We start from the raw sequence: 14,969 nt of genomic DNA on the forward strand, positions 1-14,969 counted from the left end.
AACCAGAAGACCAATCACCTCAAGTGTATGGATACCCATGTACACAGCCTGGAGAACACCCAGAAGGAACTGAAGCTCCATGCCCAGATGGAAAGTTATGATACCAGAGGAATAACTGAAATGTGGTGGTACCACTCAGCTGACTGGAGGATTGCAATGGATGGCAATAGACTGTTTCATAAAGACAGAGGATACATTGCTCATATACATAAAGTATGTGAGTCATGTAACTTCTTGGAGCTAATTTTCACTGTTTTCAGACTGCTTGACAATAGCCTGTTCTCCTTCATTACACACCAGCCAACAAGTAGATTAGTTGACTTTCAAAACACAAAACCTCGTATTAATCCCCAAACAATTAATTATTGAGAAAAGACAAGCCTATTTTTAACCCAGCCTGTGACTTTTCTGCTTAATTCATGCAACAAAGCATGATCTGTGTAATTCCAGGCATGTCTTGCCAAGCCTCCTGCAGTTCTATGTTCTTAGTTACTGTGTTTACACACAGGGATTGCAGTACCTTTGTTTGGAGAGTATAGAAAGATCAGAAAGTGAGATTCTACTCAAAGGTGCATTCTCAGAGTGCACAGAAACCTGGCTCATGGGATCTGAGCAGGGCTACCTCTCAGTAGCCCCTTGCTTCTGAGTTCTAAATCTGGAGATGTATTCCTAGAGCACAAAGGGACAGAACAGGCAAATTCCAGCTCAAGCATCCATCCTTGGTGTACACAAAAAGCTTATCTCAAGAACTTAAAAACAGACCAAAGTCCTGGAAGTGTTTGTACCTCTGATTCTGAGTACAAAAGACACAAGCAGTAAGCACTTTTGTCAATTCAGGTGTGTCTTCAATTAGTCATCTATGTCCTAAAAAGTCTTTGGAAAACAAGATGAGTGACATTAAGAGGGGGAAAACAGGCACAAATCCATAAAGTGAAAAAACAAAGCCAAAGAAAATGGAGCTCCCTGAGAACAGAACCCAATGTGTTTGCTGCCAAGCTGTGTCCATTTTTTCTGCATTGTTTTGAAAATGACTTTTTGTCTGGTGGTGCAGAGCAGAATATGTCCTTGGGTAACATGTAGCTCCCCAAACTCATAGGAAATTAGCAAGTCTTAATAAAATTTATGCATGGCTTGCTGTTGCAGTTCCACATCTAAAGGGAAAACAGATGTTCTCTTCAGTTATTCTCTTCATGTCCAAAGGAAAGCTGTTGGTTACAGGCTTGAAAAAAAGAAGTAAAAAGATTGGTGCTGAAAAGGTTACAAATGATGCAATTTTTACAACCCCACTCCAAGACTCTCTGCTAACCTGAATTGTCGAGGTGATGCTTGCAGATGCCTGTCACCCACTTACCAGCCTCATATTTCATAACACCTATACTTTAGGATGAATAAATAGAAGAGAGTCCACAGTATTTGCCTGGGACCATTAAGGGCTGGCAGGCCAGGCAGGCCAGGCTTCCAAGGCTGTGGCTGAATTCATTGTTAAGTTTCTCAGCCCAGGTTAGTTTCAAAGGAGAGGCAGAATGGATGCACATCTGAAAAGAGTGCTATTAGAGATGGCACTAAATGGGTCTCTCAAGGCTTCTGTGTGAAGAAGAAAAATCTTGATTCTTCACCTCCTTCACTCCTTCACCTGCTGACTTCCTTTGCTTAGCACATGTACTTTCTGCCCACATCATTTTCCACTACACATTGCAGATGGGCAATCTTTTCTTCCCATTTTTACAGAAGCATTTTCAAGATGTGCAAAAAACGTTGGCACTCACAGTGAGTGTTTGCCATCCGAAAGAGCTTGCCACTGCAAACATGCATGCATGCATCCACATACATCTGATATTCATTCTTTGCTTTGCAGAGGGGTATCAAACACAAAGGCTTTCAAAATGCTAATTCACTGGGCTGCTATATTTGTTTGTTTCTAGAATGTGTTTATTCATTGCTCCCTGAATGGGAGAATCCCAGGCCTTTTTTATTCCTCTGCAGCTTCCAAGTGGATATTAATACAAAAACCAGGACAAGGCAGGCAGGAAGGAAGGCAAAAAGGAAGGGAGGAAGGGAGGGAGGAAGGGAGGGAGGAAGGGAGGGAGGAAGGGAGGGAGGAAGGGAGGGAGGAAGGGAGGGAGGAAGGGAGGGAGGGAGGAAAGGAAGGAGGAAGGGAGGGAGGAAGGGAGGGAGGAAAGGAAGGAGGAAGGGAGGGAGGAAGGGAGGGAGGAAAGGAAGGAGGAAGGGAGGGAGGAAGGGAGGAAGGGAGGAAGGGAAGAAGGGAGGGAAGAAGGGAGGGAAGAAGGGAGGGAAGAAGGGAGGGAGGAAGGGAGGGAGGAAGAAAAGGAAGGAGGAAGGAAGGAGGAAGGGAAGAAGGAAGGGAGGAAGGAAGGGAGGGAGGAAAGGAAGGAGGAAGGGAGGGAAGAAGAGAGGAAAGGAGGGAGGGAGGAAGGAGAAGAGGAAGGAGAGAAGGAAAGGAAGGAAAGGAAGGATAGCCCCTCAAAATCAGCAAGTGTGATAAATTGTAGCCATGAACTTAACACCCTTTCATAGTATTTATCCAAACAGTCAGTTTTAGCCAGTCTTGCAGATAATATGAAAGAATAAACACTCACACACACACACATAGAAATGTGACTGCTAATTAGTTTGGGAATTATTAGTCTCCAAAAATGGGGAAGGAAGGGACTGCGTCATTCAAAGAAGCGATAGCAAATGATGCAAAGCCCAGGTGGCAGGAGTGCAGAGAAGAGCTGGCAGGAACTAACCAGATGAGTGATCAGCATTTTATTCAGACAGTGTTTCAGCGTCCACCCAGAGGAGATTAAGCATCCTGTCCTCTCTGTGCAGAGAAGGAGAAATAAATCAGGTTTTACCACAAGTAGGGTGGCAGGGAGTTAATTAGGAATGGGAAAAAAATATTATTTTGGTTTGCAAAGGAATAAAAAAAGAGCAAATGAAGGAAGTGAAATGCACTGAGAACACGTTGGAGCACACCTGGGAAACACTGGCTGAGAATCCTGCACGGGGAGGCTGCAGCCACAGGGGACTGCACACAACAGGTGATTCAGACAGCTCGGAACAGAGCTGCAATCCCGTAGCCAAATGCTCTTGCTCCCAGTTGTCATATGAAAAGACATTTCCCATACCCTGTCTCATGGCAGAGTCTTTCCAAGGACAAAGCACACAGAAAAGGCAAGTTGCATAAAGAAATAAAGGGACCTGACTGAGAGACCTGGAGCTCTTTAGTTTGGAGAAGAGAAGGCTGCCAAGGGACCTTTTCAGGGGACCTTGTCAATGTATCCAAATATCTGAGGGGTAGCTTTCAGGAGGATGAAACTTGTCTCTTTTCAGAGATACCCAGTGATAGGACAATGGGCAGTGGACATAAACTCAATCACAGAAAACTGCATTTCAACACAAGAAAAGATTTTTTTTTTTTTTACTCTGAGGGTGAGAGAGTCCTGGAACAGAATGCTCAGAGAGGCTGTGGAATCTCTTCTCCTGAGTTCTTCCAAACCCTCCTGGACATGTTCCTGTGTGACCTGCTTTGCAGGTGGTTGGACTCCATCATCTCTGGCAGCCCCTTCCAACCCCTAGCATTCTGTGATTCTATGACCTTAGTTTCAAAGCAGTTTTTAGCAAACACAATGCCTCCTTGAAGTCAACAGGAATTTCTCCACATCACTTGTAATTTGCCTCCCAGGATTTGTGTGAAACCAGAATCTGACAGATTTTGATATTAAGACAAAGCAAAACTACACAAGAAAATTAGCAGAAGCCACAAAAAGCAGAACAGTGGTGAAGCTACCTTGTTGGCCCATGTTCAGTGATTTCCATTAATGTTTTAAGAGCAAAGCTCAATTAAATGAGTGGTGGTTACTGCCAGCTACATGCCAGCTCTGGATCTGCCCAGTGTTGTTGGAGCACGTGCCTATGGATACATTAAAGCAGGAGAAACTTCCAAAGGCAATGCACCCTTTTTAGCCCTGCTCTAAGCTGAGGTTAAATGTCTTTGGGGCATGGACCTCTGTAGCCCTAATGAAGATCAGCTCCAAACAAAGAGCCCCAAGTCCCTGCTTCAGTCAGCTGAATGTTATAGTGTGTTTCTAGGAGGGGCTCTGTTTTCCACTGGGTTTAAACCGGTGGGTACAAGTGGATTTGGTGTCATATTGCCTTGCAGGAGGCAAAGTCCTGGCTGTTAGCTGATGGGTGACATATTACCTCTGTGAAGAATGACACAGGACCTGCTGCCTTTCCAGATCTGCTGACTTCCCCTTTTTGCCAAGAATGCAGTAGGTTGCAGATCACTGCTCAAGAGGAAAGGCTTGGATGTGAATGAATGCATGAATATGGCTTCTGGCTGAAATAGTTAATCAACGTTTAAGTGACTTTCTGCCACCAGTGAATATCAACATTCCTCATTTTGGGTAAAAGCTGGGTGTCCCATTTCCACAATAAATTCAGAGAGTATCAATATATTCAGATAGCATTCCACAATATATTCAGATTGAGCACAGGCTGTGGTCAATCAGCATTCCGGTAATTTAGGAGAGTGCAGAAGAAGGAGTGCAGGCTTTTGACTGTCTCCATGTTTGTTATTTATACACCATGTCATTCTGAGCTTGTTGTTGGCTTGTAGCTTTGGGCTGACAGTTCCCTGATTCCAAAGACAATTCAGCCCTTGACATAAAGCAGGAGAACAATGCAGAGTTCCTGTATAACAACAGTGCTCTCCCTGCCGCTGTCAGAACACAGGGATTAGATGCAGAATAATGCAGTCCCTGATCAAACCTGCAGCTGTAATTCAACCTCTGGACAGTGCTGATGCCATAAATTTGTGAAAAAAGTGCAGCTCAAGCGATTTGTGGCCCAGAGCCGGTGAGTCCAATTGAATTACAGTTGTGGGAGCAGCCGGGATCCCCCTGCATGGAATCTTTGCTAATGAGAGCCAGAGAGTGATTGCTTACAATTTTAATGAAATGGAATTCTAATTTATAACTTTGGATGGAAAAAGGAGGAAGAAACTTACAATGAATGTTTGTGGATGACAAAGCAAAAGTACAACTAGGAACCCAAAATAAATGGAGGGAAAACGCATTCTCCTGGAAGAGACAAGATAACATTTTATCTTCAAAAATACATTCAAATTGTAAAAAACGGCTGTGATACGGTGAGCACTGAGGACAGCTACTGTATAGCACAGCTCTGATGATGAAAGAGCTCAGAAAGAAAATACTCAAATATGTTTTCTCCAATCCATTTATGATTCTTGGAAGAAAGGGAACCATTTAGCTGATGCTCAAGCCATCACAGCCCATTGTTTCGGCATGAAATCGGCAGAACGGTAACTACAAGCACCACTAAGATACTAGAATCAAATAATGACATGGAACCCTTTCTGAGCAAATCTTCCCATTTCAGCCCTGAGTCATTATTTGCTGTTGGAAAGAAAAGCATCATTTACACTAAATCCTGGTTTAAATAGAAACACTAAATACTGGTTTACAGAGAATAATATTCCTTGATGGTTCCCATGCTGAGGTATCTACTGTTTCAATATTCATTTTAATACTGCACTGTTTCTACAGTAAGGGCTAAAGTAAGGCACAGGGAGGTTGAGGAAAGTGGTTTATGAGCTTCTCAGATATGGAAATGTGAGGAGAGAGACGGGAAAAACAGGGAACTTGAGTAAGGAACACAAAATGGACAAGTGAGGGAGTACTCACAGCTCCCAACACAGGCTACACAAGTTTTGCAGCTCCTAATATGAATCCACAATTCAGGAGTGATTAGAAAGGTGTGAGATGTGTAGTGGAAGGTCTGAGACATGGGGCCTGCAGCAAGGGTCATACAAATCAGGCAGAGTACTGAAGAGGTGCTGAAAAATGCTCAGGCTTTTGACTTTACATTTATTTTATAGAAGGTAAATCAATATCTCTTCACCCCAGTGCACATGTACCATATGGCTTTCTGCTACAAGGTGACCAGGGCTTGAACATGTCTCTTCTGAACTGAAAACAGCTTAATCCAGAGGTTTTTTTCCCCTACCTACAAAATTTCTAAAGCACTATAATACCTCATGCCACAGGGTGATGGGACCTAGCCCATTGTTTTATTGTACAACAGATAGAGACTGTTACTATCCAACTAGTAAAACATGCAAGTTGAGTGGAAATTCACTGCTATTTGCAAATTAAACTATTTTCTTAAAACAAGTAGTACTGAAGTGAGATTTGCTGTACAAAAGAGGATTTTCAAAGAGACAGGGTAGTTCTGCTGGGAGAAACGTTGTTAAAATAGGTGGCTAATAGTGAAGGGTCATTCTCTTCTATTCATCACAAAATCATTTCACATAAAAGTGTATTGTCATGCACACTCACAGGGCCCGATCGATCTGGAAGCTGTGTCACATCACCACTGGAGGGAGACATCATTCTTCTAAAAAGCTGTAAAACTTCTGCTGCCATAAATGCACTTCGGTAAGAAAGGGTGAAAAAAAAAAATCATCTTGAGAAATACAGCTGCTGAATTTGATCCAGGCTGGATACAGTAAATCATAGGTTCTAATAACAATAGTAATACAGCATGAATAAAACAGTGCCAGATTAACAACGATACTTAATGTTTCCACTCTGATCAATACTGCTCAGGTGAATCTTCTCCAGGCGTCTGATCTTACTTTAGGTTAAATCCACCACCAGTATCTGTATGGTCTTCTTTTTTCTCCTCCCTCCCCCCCCTTTCTCACATCACTCACAAGCTGTGCTTGCAGAAACCCATTTGTGATGTTAAAGTCTCAGGCTGATATTTCCTAACCCTTTATCTGACTATGACCTTAAATGGGACCAAAAAATGTTCCTGTAGATGGCATTATTTTAGTTTCCACTTAACCCCTAGTGGCCTAGTGTCCTATTTTACAATCATTCAATTACCTCCACTGCTGCTGAAAAAATCCAGTGAGAAAATAATTATTTGGTGCAGCTCAAGGTCATCAGCTGTGGGAGGATAGGGAACCATCAGACAAGCTCCAAGTCATACTATGCAGACACTGCTGGACAGCTGACAAGTGTATGCATGTACTTCAGAAGGGGAGACAGGGCACTATAGCTCAGCTTTAAAACCCAACAGCTTCTGCTAGCAGAACAAAAGAAGCAGTTCTGCTAGGAAAAAAAAAAGGTGAGGGGAAAACCCCCAAAGAGTAATTCTGCTTGATGTCATGTGGTGTGTTCCCAAGGAGGATACTGCTGCACATTTCTGTGTGGAATATGTGAGACACTGGAAGAGGTTGCCCCCCCAAAGAGGTGGTGGAAGCCCCATCCCTGGAAGTTTTTAAGGCCAAGCTGGATGTGGCTCCTGGCAACCTGATTTAGCAAAAAGTGCCCTTGCCCACGGCAGGGGAGTTGGAACTAGATGATCCTTGAGGCCTCTTCCATCCCTCACAATTCTGTGACTGGGTTGTGTGGTGCACACAGATGTGTGTTTGCACATGCACACACCAATATTCACACATTCTGCTTAAGTTACAAGCCAGCATCACCGCAAGGTAAAGCAATTCCTGTGTGAGGGACTCTCACGTTTCCAGTAACAGTGAAGAACCCACGGAAACTTTCAGCTCTGCTGACTATTTGTGGTTTCTGTTTTGATCTTTACTAATGACACATGCTACCACCTGCCAGCTGCCTCCTCACTCCTGAATGAGGCTAATTATAAAATTAATGTAGAAAACAAAGCTTTAAAAAATATAATATATATATATATATATTCTCATCACTTCCCCACGCAACTGCATCTCACTCCTACAGTCACAGCCAGCTGTGAGTTTCCTGTTGTGCTCACTGAATGGGGTGATTTCAGAATAAATATAGTTCAAACACTGATGAATCTCTAGAGTGAAATTCTAGCTGTGCTGAAAATAGGAGCTTCTACACAGATTTGTATTGTGGGATTTTTTTGTTAGTTTGTGTGGGTTTTTTGTTTTTGTTGTTGTTTGTGGTTTTTTTTTTCCCAGGTAGATAGAATCATAGAACTGTTAGGGTTGGAAGGACCTCAAGGATCATCTAGTTCCAAGCCCCCTGCCATGGGCAGGGACACCTCACATTAGATCAGGTTGCTCAGAGCCACATCCAGCCTGGCTGCAAAAACCTCCAGGGATGAGGCTTGCACAACCTCCCTGGGCAAGCTGTTCCAGTGTCTCACCACCCTCATGGGGAAGAATTTCTTCCTAACATCCAATCTGAATCTACCCATTTCTATTTTTGTTCCATTCCCCCCAGTCCTATCATTACCTGACAACCTAAAAAGTCCCTCCCCAGCTTTCTTCTAGGCCCCCTTAAGATACTGGAGGGTCACAATAAGGTCTCCTCAGAGCCTTTTTAAGTTCCTCTTGTTTTTAAGTTCCTTTTTGTTCCCAGTAATCCTTGTTTATAGGAAGGAATACTAAAGTAATTTTACAACATCTGCCATCCTCTGTCTTTTTGTTGACTCATGTCAACTTCCATGAAACATCACATACCTCCTGACAGTAATCATCTGGTCTTCCCTGATGTGTTGGATGAGATAGCCAAAGTTTGCATGATCCAGATTGTGAACAGTGATCTAAGACATTGGAGGAGAGCTAGGAAAAGCAAGAGAAAAACATCATCACCATCATCTCCATTAATTGTACTGCAAGACAAAACTTTCTCCTGAAACCTCCTAATAGTCCTAGCCTAAGCATATGGCTATGCCCATTCTGCAAGTTCTTTCATTGTGTCTTCCAACTGCTTTAGCTACAGCAATGGTTCTGGTAGTGCTGCAAATTTGTAAGGTGTCATCTTGGAGATGTAATTTGCAGATGTGCTTTGTATCCATGATTCTCATGGAATTCCCTTGGACTCCACCTGCAGAACTTCACACATGGGTGGAGTTTAATTATCACAAAACCTCCACATGCTGTTTTATAGCAGAGAAGGTCATGGCTTAGTTGCTGGAGGAACCTATTGCTCTGACTATCGTAATAGAAATAGCAGGAGCTAAAAAGAAAAGAAATTCAAGTGTGTACCCCTACTGCACTATGCAGTTCAATCTTCCTGAGGCATACAAAGTAAATGGTAGTAATAAAATGTGATAGGAAAATCAATTGGAACAAATGAAGCACTGTCTGTGCTGTATCACAGCTTCTCTGTCCCATTGTTACTGCTTTGATTAATAAACAGCAATCTGATAATGAGCAAATCAGCTCAGCACCAGGATATGGTGAAGTGACTGCTGCAGACGTGCTGCAATGACAAAGCTAAATCTCACCAGCATAAGGCTGTCTTTGGAAGACTGCTTGACTGTTTCAGGAGGCTGGCCAGAGAAAGACCATTACTGCAGCAGGGTAGGCAGTGCTTGGACAGCAGAGCTGGGTGGCAGAGAAGCTGCTGTATGCCACTGGATTGGATGTTATATTTATAAATGTGCACTTAGAACCAGGCATCAATTTTTCACATTCATTTAATAGAAGTTGACCCCACTGGCTTTCTCTAGGGTGCAAAAACCAAGGCAACAACCAAAAATTGGCTCTTAAAGTGGTATTTTAACAATGCAGTGATGTTACTGTAAAGAACTCCACCTAGGCTGGAGCTGACATCCAGCTTAGTTCCTTTTGGTGCACATTTAGACAGAACTTAGAGGTAATGGAACTGTGTCCATTTATGCCAGGAATAAATCAGCTTAATTGTGAGCTATTCTGTATTTCTTCCATGTTTATTTCTTTCCTGAACATTCTGCATGTCCCCATTACCATGGCTAGAGATTGCCTTGTCTAGCCCTTCCTGGGCACTGTTCTGACATGCCCTGGTGCCTTCTTAAGCACTGTGTTAGGGGTTACACTCCAAGTACTAGGTTTTGAGCAAGGCACTGAGTTTCAGCAAGTTTCAGTGCCTGTTTCTGTTTCCTTGCTGTTTTGCTAATGCTTTGGTAGATACAATCACTGCAGGCTGTGCCCAGAGATCCTTGTTAGTTCTCCACTTCTTCTGTGAGCAAAAATTATCAGATTCACTGACATTTCAGACAGAGAGACAAGAGAAGTGTACATAATTGATGTGAGACCACTGGCTGCAGTGAATTTAAATCAGGAAAAAGAAGCTGTTCTCCAAAGGACTGGATATACCAAACACTTGTTAAGAAATGGTTCCAAGCTGTGACTGCTGACCACAAAGAGGCTTTTCTACCAGCTTGTGAAAAAGAATTTAACGGGACAAAGAATAGAGGAGACAAATGGTCACATCTTAGTTCTTAGGTGGAATTTTTCAGGTGTGCCAAGGTGGCAAAACAGCTTTTTTGCCAGTGCCTTGCTAAGTCAGGATGGCTGCTGTATCTGAGAGAGGGACAGTGGCAGCTATTACTGCTCAGACTTCTTTGTAGTAATTAATTCACATGTCCTCTGTAATCAGCAAGGAAGGTAAGCTGCATCCCAGGGCTTTTCCACACTCCAGCCCAGCTCCACTACTTTACTTCTTACTTTCCCTGGTAGGAATAGCCAGGTCCTGGCCCCAGTCCCAGTTCTTCACCTCTGGGATGATAACACTCCATTCTGCACACCCTCCGGACAAGCCTGGAGCTGAACTATCTCGTGTATCCCTTAATAACCCCCAACCTGCAGGCTGCTATTGCCACACTGGCAGGACTGGATGTTGCAGGTACTTTACTGCCTGGTGCTCCTGTCTGGGTATTTGCCCAGGCATGCTGGGGATGCTGTGAAAGAGCCATCTCTCCATCTTTGTCTTTCTGTATCTGCAGCTTGGAAGAAAATCAATATTGCTGTTTGTTGCTAAATTGTCAGACAGCTTTTGATGCTAATATCTGATGAAGCAGACATGCTGTTGTAGATATTTACTCTCAAAGAGGTTCTCTATCACCCACCATCTGTTTTTTAAAGGGTCTTTCCCCCCCCTTTTTTCCAGTGACTAATGGTGCATTTAACCCCGGAGAGCCTCTGATCTGAACATCAGAAAGTTTCTGCAAGCATAGGAACAGAAAAAAGGAGGTGGAGGAGGGAGGGTGGATCAGCTTCCTGTTGTTCTAACTTGGCTTACTGGTAGGGTTCTCAAATCAACTTAGAAATCTCACTGCTGAAGGCAGCTACCAGTCAAGTCCTTGAGCTGCCAGACTTGCATTATACTCTTGTCCAGACTCTGGAAATTAGAGGCAGCATAGCCACAGGGAGCCAGACCATGTTGCTGACCTGTGTGGACAAGCCACATCAGCTCTCTGTCCACTTGCTCCATCTGTACGAAGACCTTAACAACACCTTCCTCATAGAGAAACAGTATTTCTACAGATGAAAACTGCAGGGATGGAAGGCCTTCAGTTTGCTTTTTCAGCCTCAGAGACAGAGATCAAAATTTACACTAGAAAGAGCCGGAGCGAAAGTCCATGAGAATGGCACAGACTTGTCAGTGTTTGGGTCCAGACTCATCCCTGAGGGCTAGAGATAGTTTTGCAGATATATCAGGTGTGAGCACAACAGAATTCTGCAGTACCTGAAAGATGTAAAATTTTGTATCATTAGGTTTTCTATTCAGAAAGTGTCAGACAGAGTGGTTACCCCAGTTCCTCCAGGTACTGTGTGAGCAGGACTCCTGCACTGTCAGTGCAACTCCTTCTATGCCAGGAGAGATGTCCTAGGCAGTGACCTTACTGTCATCCAAGCTCCCAGAGCTGATAATGCATAGGGGTTTTCTGGAATTACAGCTTCAATTTACACTTTCCTTAATCTTCTGGTTCAATAGACCACTTCATAGTGTGCCCTGATGAAGGATCTTGGGGCTACATCCCTGAATCAGCCTACACGTTACATGGAGGGGAGAGCAAATAAGAATTCTGGAAACTGAGCGAGCAGGGAAAAAGGGGAAATGAAGCAACTTATAAGAAAGGAATCACAATGTCTTGGTTGGAATCTTGTGTACCTTTCAATGGAATAAAGGACAAAATAGTGCTAATACTATTCAGTTCTCAAAACTGAACAAGGGCAAGGGAGATAGTAACTGCACCGAAGGGGAACGCATTTGATAGGCTTCACAGTATAAGCTGATTAATGCTGAATGACTTGAAGTACTCAATTCAAATAATTGCAAAATCCTTCAACGTTGCTCTCTGAGAAGTCCCAAGCCCCTGAATGTGTCTTGCTTTTCCAGTCTCCAGGGGACAGCATAATATCTGCTGCTTAATGATCTCAGCCTTGTGTGTCCACGCAGTGCTGTAACCCCGTGACAGCTCCAGGGTTCACACAATCTGAACCTCTCAGAGCTGAAGTCAGTCTACCTGAAGAGTGTCTCTCTCTGACTTCATCCTTGCTACAGACTTTTCAAACCCTAGGCCATGAAGATAGTTTGGAATGGAAGACTACAGAACCCTCTAACTGGTTTACAGGCACTTTTCCAGCTTTGGCAACTATCTCCACTTAAAGTTCATAAGCAAAAGCCTGCTTTGTGTGTGTTCCTACTCCCTTGCAAATTGTGCTGCCAGAGCTGTCTGTGCTGCAGACAGACCGATTGACAGCGTAGCCTCCAGCCAGAATCCTGATTCAAACGAATACCAAACTCTGTGTAATAAAGTTTGCATGAAATTTTTACCTGCAACAATTCCCCAACGTGCTGAACTGCATGATACCAACTTATACAACACATCATTTTAGCAGCAGAGTTAAACAAAATGCAAAGCCAGATTCAGTTGGGTTTTTTTCCCCTCATGATCATAGACACCACATCACATCTGATAGATATAGGCCCTTCCTGCCATCATTTTGTAGTATATAGACAGCAAATGCAAAACTTACTTCAACAAGCATTTCCTATCAATCAAGTCTTTAAACATAAGCTATTAAAAAAAAACTATTAAAAAATAAAAATTAAGACAAGAAAATTTTTTTAGGTTAAAGATAGGAAGTATGGGAAATATTGAAAAGGGTTGAAATATTGAAAAGGGTTGTCTCAGTATTATTGAAATACTTTGATTTTTTAATTTTTGTTTAATGAAATCTTAGAATGGAAACATTTCCACAGACAATTGGTTTGGCTGAAACCATATGTTCTAATAAGACAATATTCCAATGAGAAATTTGGCAGATGCATTTTCTAGTGGCAAATTTTTCAGTGACATTTTTCCAAAGAACAATCTACATCTGAAAATGTTTCAACAAGCTCTTATGAGCTCCTAAAGGAAAGCAGCAATTGTTTATAGACATTCACGGAATGTTAGGGGCTGGAAGGGATTTCAAAAAGATCATCCAGTCTAACTCCCCTGCCAGAGCAGGATCACCAAGGGCAGGTCACACAGGAATACATCTAGGTGGGTTTTGAATCTCTCCAGAGAGGGAAACTATACAACTCTCCTGGGTAGCCTGTTCCAGTGTTCTGTCACCCTCACAGTGAAAAATTTCTTCCCCATGTTTATTTAGAGCTTCCTATGCCTCAACTTCCACTCATTGCCCCTTGTCCTGTCATTGGGCATCACCAAGCAGAACCCGACTCCATCCTCTCAGCACTCACCCTTTACACATTTATAAACATGAATGAGGTCACTCCTCAGTCAACTCTTCTCCAAGTTAAAGACCCCCAGCTCCCTCAGCCTCTCCTCATAAGGGAGATGTTCCACTCCCTTAATAATTTTCCAAGCACATGCTTTAAAGGCAGTTGTTATTCTAGGTTTTACCTCTTTTAACAGGAAAAGTAGCAGACCAAATATAGGGCAATTGCCTGGACTCCTTTTAAAACTTAAAACACAAACTTCTGAGAAATGTTCCCAGACTTTAATTAAAAACCTTCAGTGATTTGATTTTCAAGTGGATTGATTTGAATGTTACTTACCCTAGAGGGAAGTATGCAACTGGGATCCAGACATGTCTCTGTCAGGCAGCTTGGTCTGAACTCTGGTGTCCGAGCACAGCATCCAGTTCAAACTCGGGTCTGCAGCTTGAATTTTTCTCTTTATTAGACTAGTTAGAGAATTTATCTGAATTTCAGTGGTACCTGCAAGTCCAGCTATTGATCACAAAGCTTATACCCAAGTGTTGTCTAACAATACAAAAGAATCAACTGTCATAAAACTCGTCACACCTTTGCGCTTTGATGAGGTCAGCCTGCATTGGTTCAGTTCTGATACAATTTATGGCAATTATTAACAACTTTTCTAATTTCCAGTTTGTTTTCTACATCATTGCTTCCAGTTTTTCAGCCACACAAAGCTGGGCGTGCCTGGATGGGCATTGTACATCGGTTGGTAGCTTAAAGCAATAGCTTACAAGGGAGACAGCAGAGTGAATAATACTGCAACGATCTACAGCCCAAGTCCCACATTTGCACTTCAAATCTGCCAGTTCAGGACTTGGAATCCATGCTGATTCCAGCACTGACATTTAAGGAAATTCATGGCCTCTTTTCAAGCCTGCAGATTTGAATACACTTCAAAAGATGCAGAGGTTAATTTCTTTCAGTTCAGATGGACAGCATTTGAATCCAGATCAGAAGCACCTCCTCAGCTAGCTTAAGTGACAATGGTCCCTTTTGCTCTGTTGCAGTTCTGGGAATGTGTTCCAGCTATAGATTTGCTCTTTGAGTTCACATCCAAAAGTCAAGGGGGAATACAATTTTCAGACCTTCTCCACCAGCTGAGAGATGAAGATTATGCAGGCTACAGCACACATCTCTGCCAGTGACCTTCACTTGACAGACTCTGGTTGCTTTGCACCACATGAGTAGACAACCACAATGCTTTAAAATATCTGCAGAGCTGGGTATGTGCAGGAGATGCGCTCAGACACCAAGAAGTCTGTTCCATGTATTCACTCTTCTCTTGTTTCACAGAAATAATTAGATCTCTTGTTCTCTACCTCAATCTCGTGTTCTGCTTTTCCCATAAGGTTGTTCAGCTGTCCTAAATTACAGATCAAAAGGCTAAATGCTAAAGGCCAGACTAATTCTTTAGTTTCTTCCTGTAGTCCATGAAAAAAAAAACCCAGATGG

Source organism: Indicator indicator, chromosome 22 (assembly GCF_027791375.1).
Source record: "Indicator indicator isolate 239-I01 chromosome 22, UM_Iind_1.1, whole genome shotgun sequence".
Taxonomy (NCBI): Eukaryota; Metazoa; Chordata; class Aves; order Piciformes; family Indicatoridae; genus Indicator; species Indicator indicator.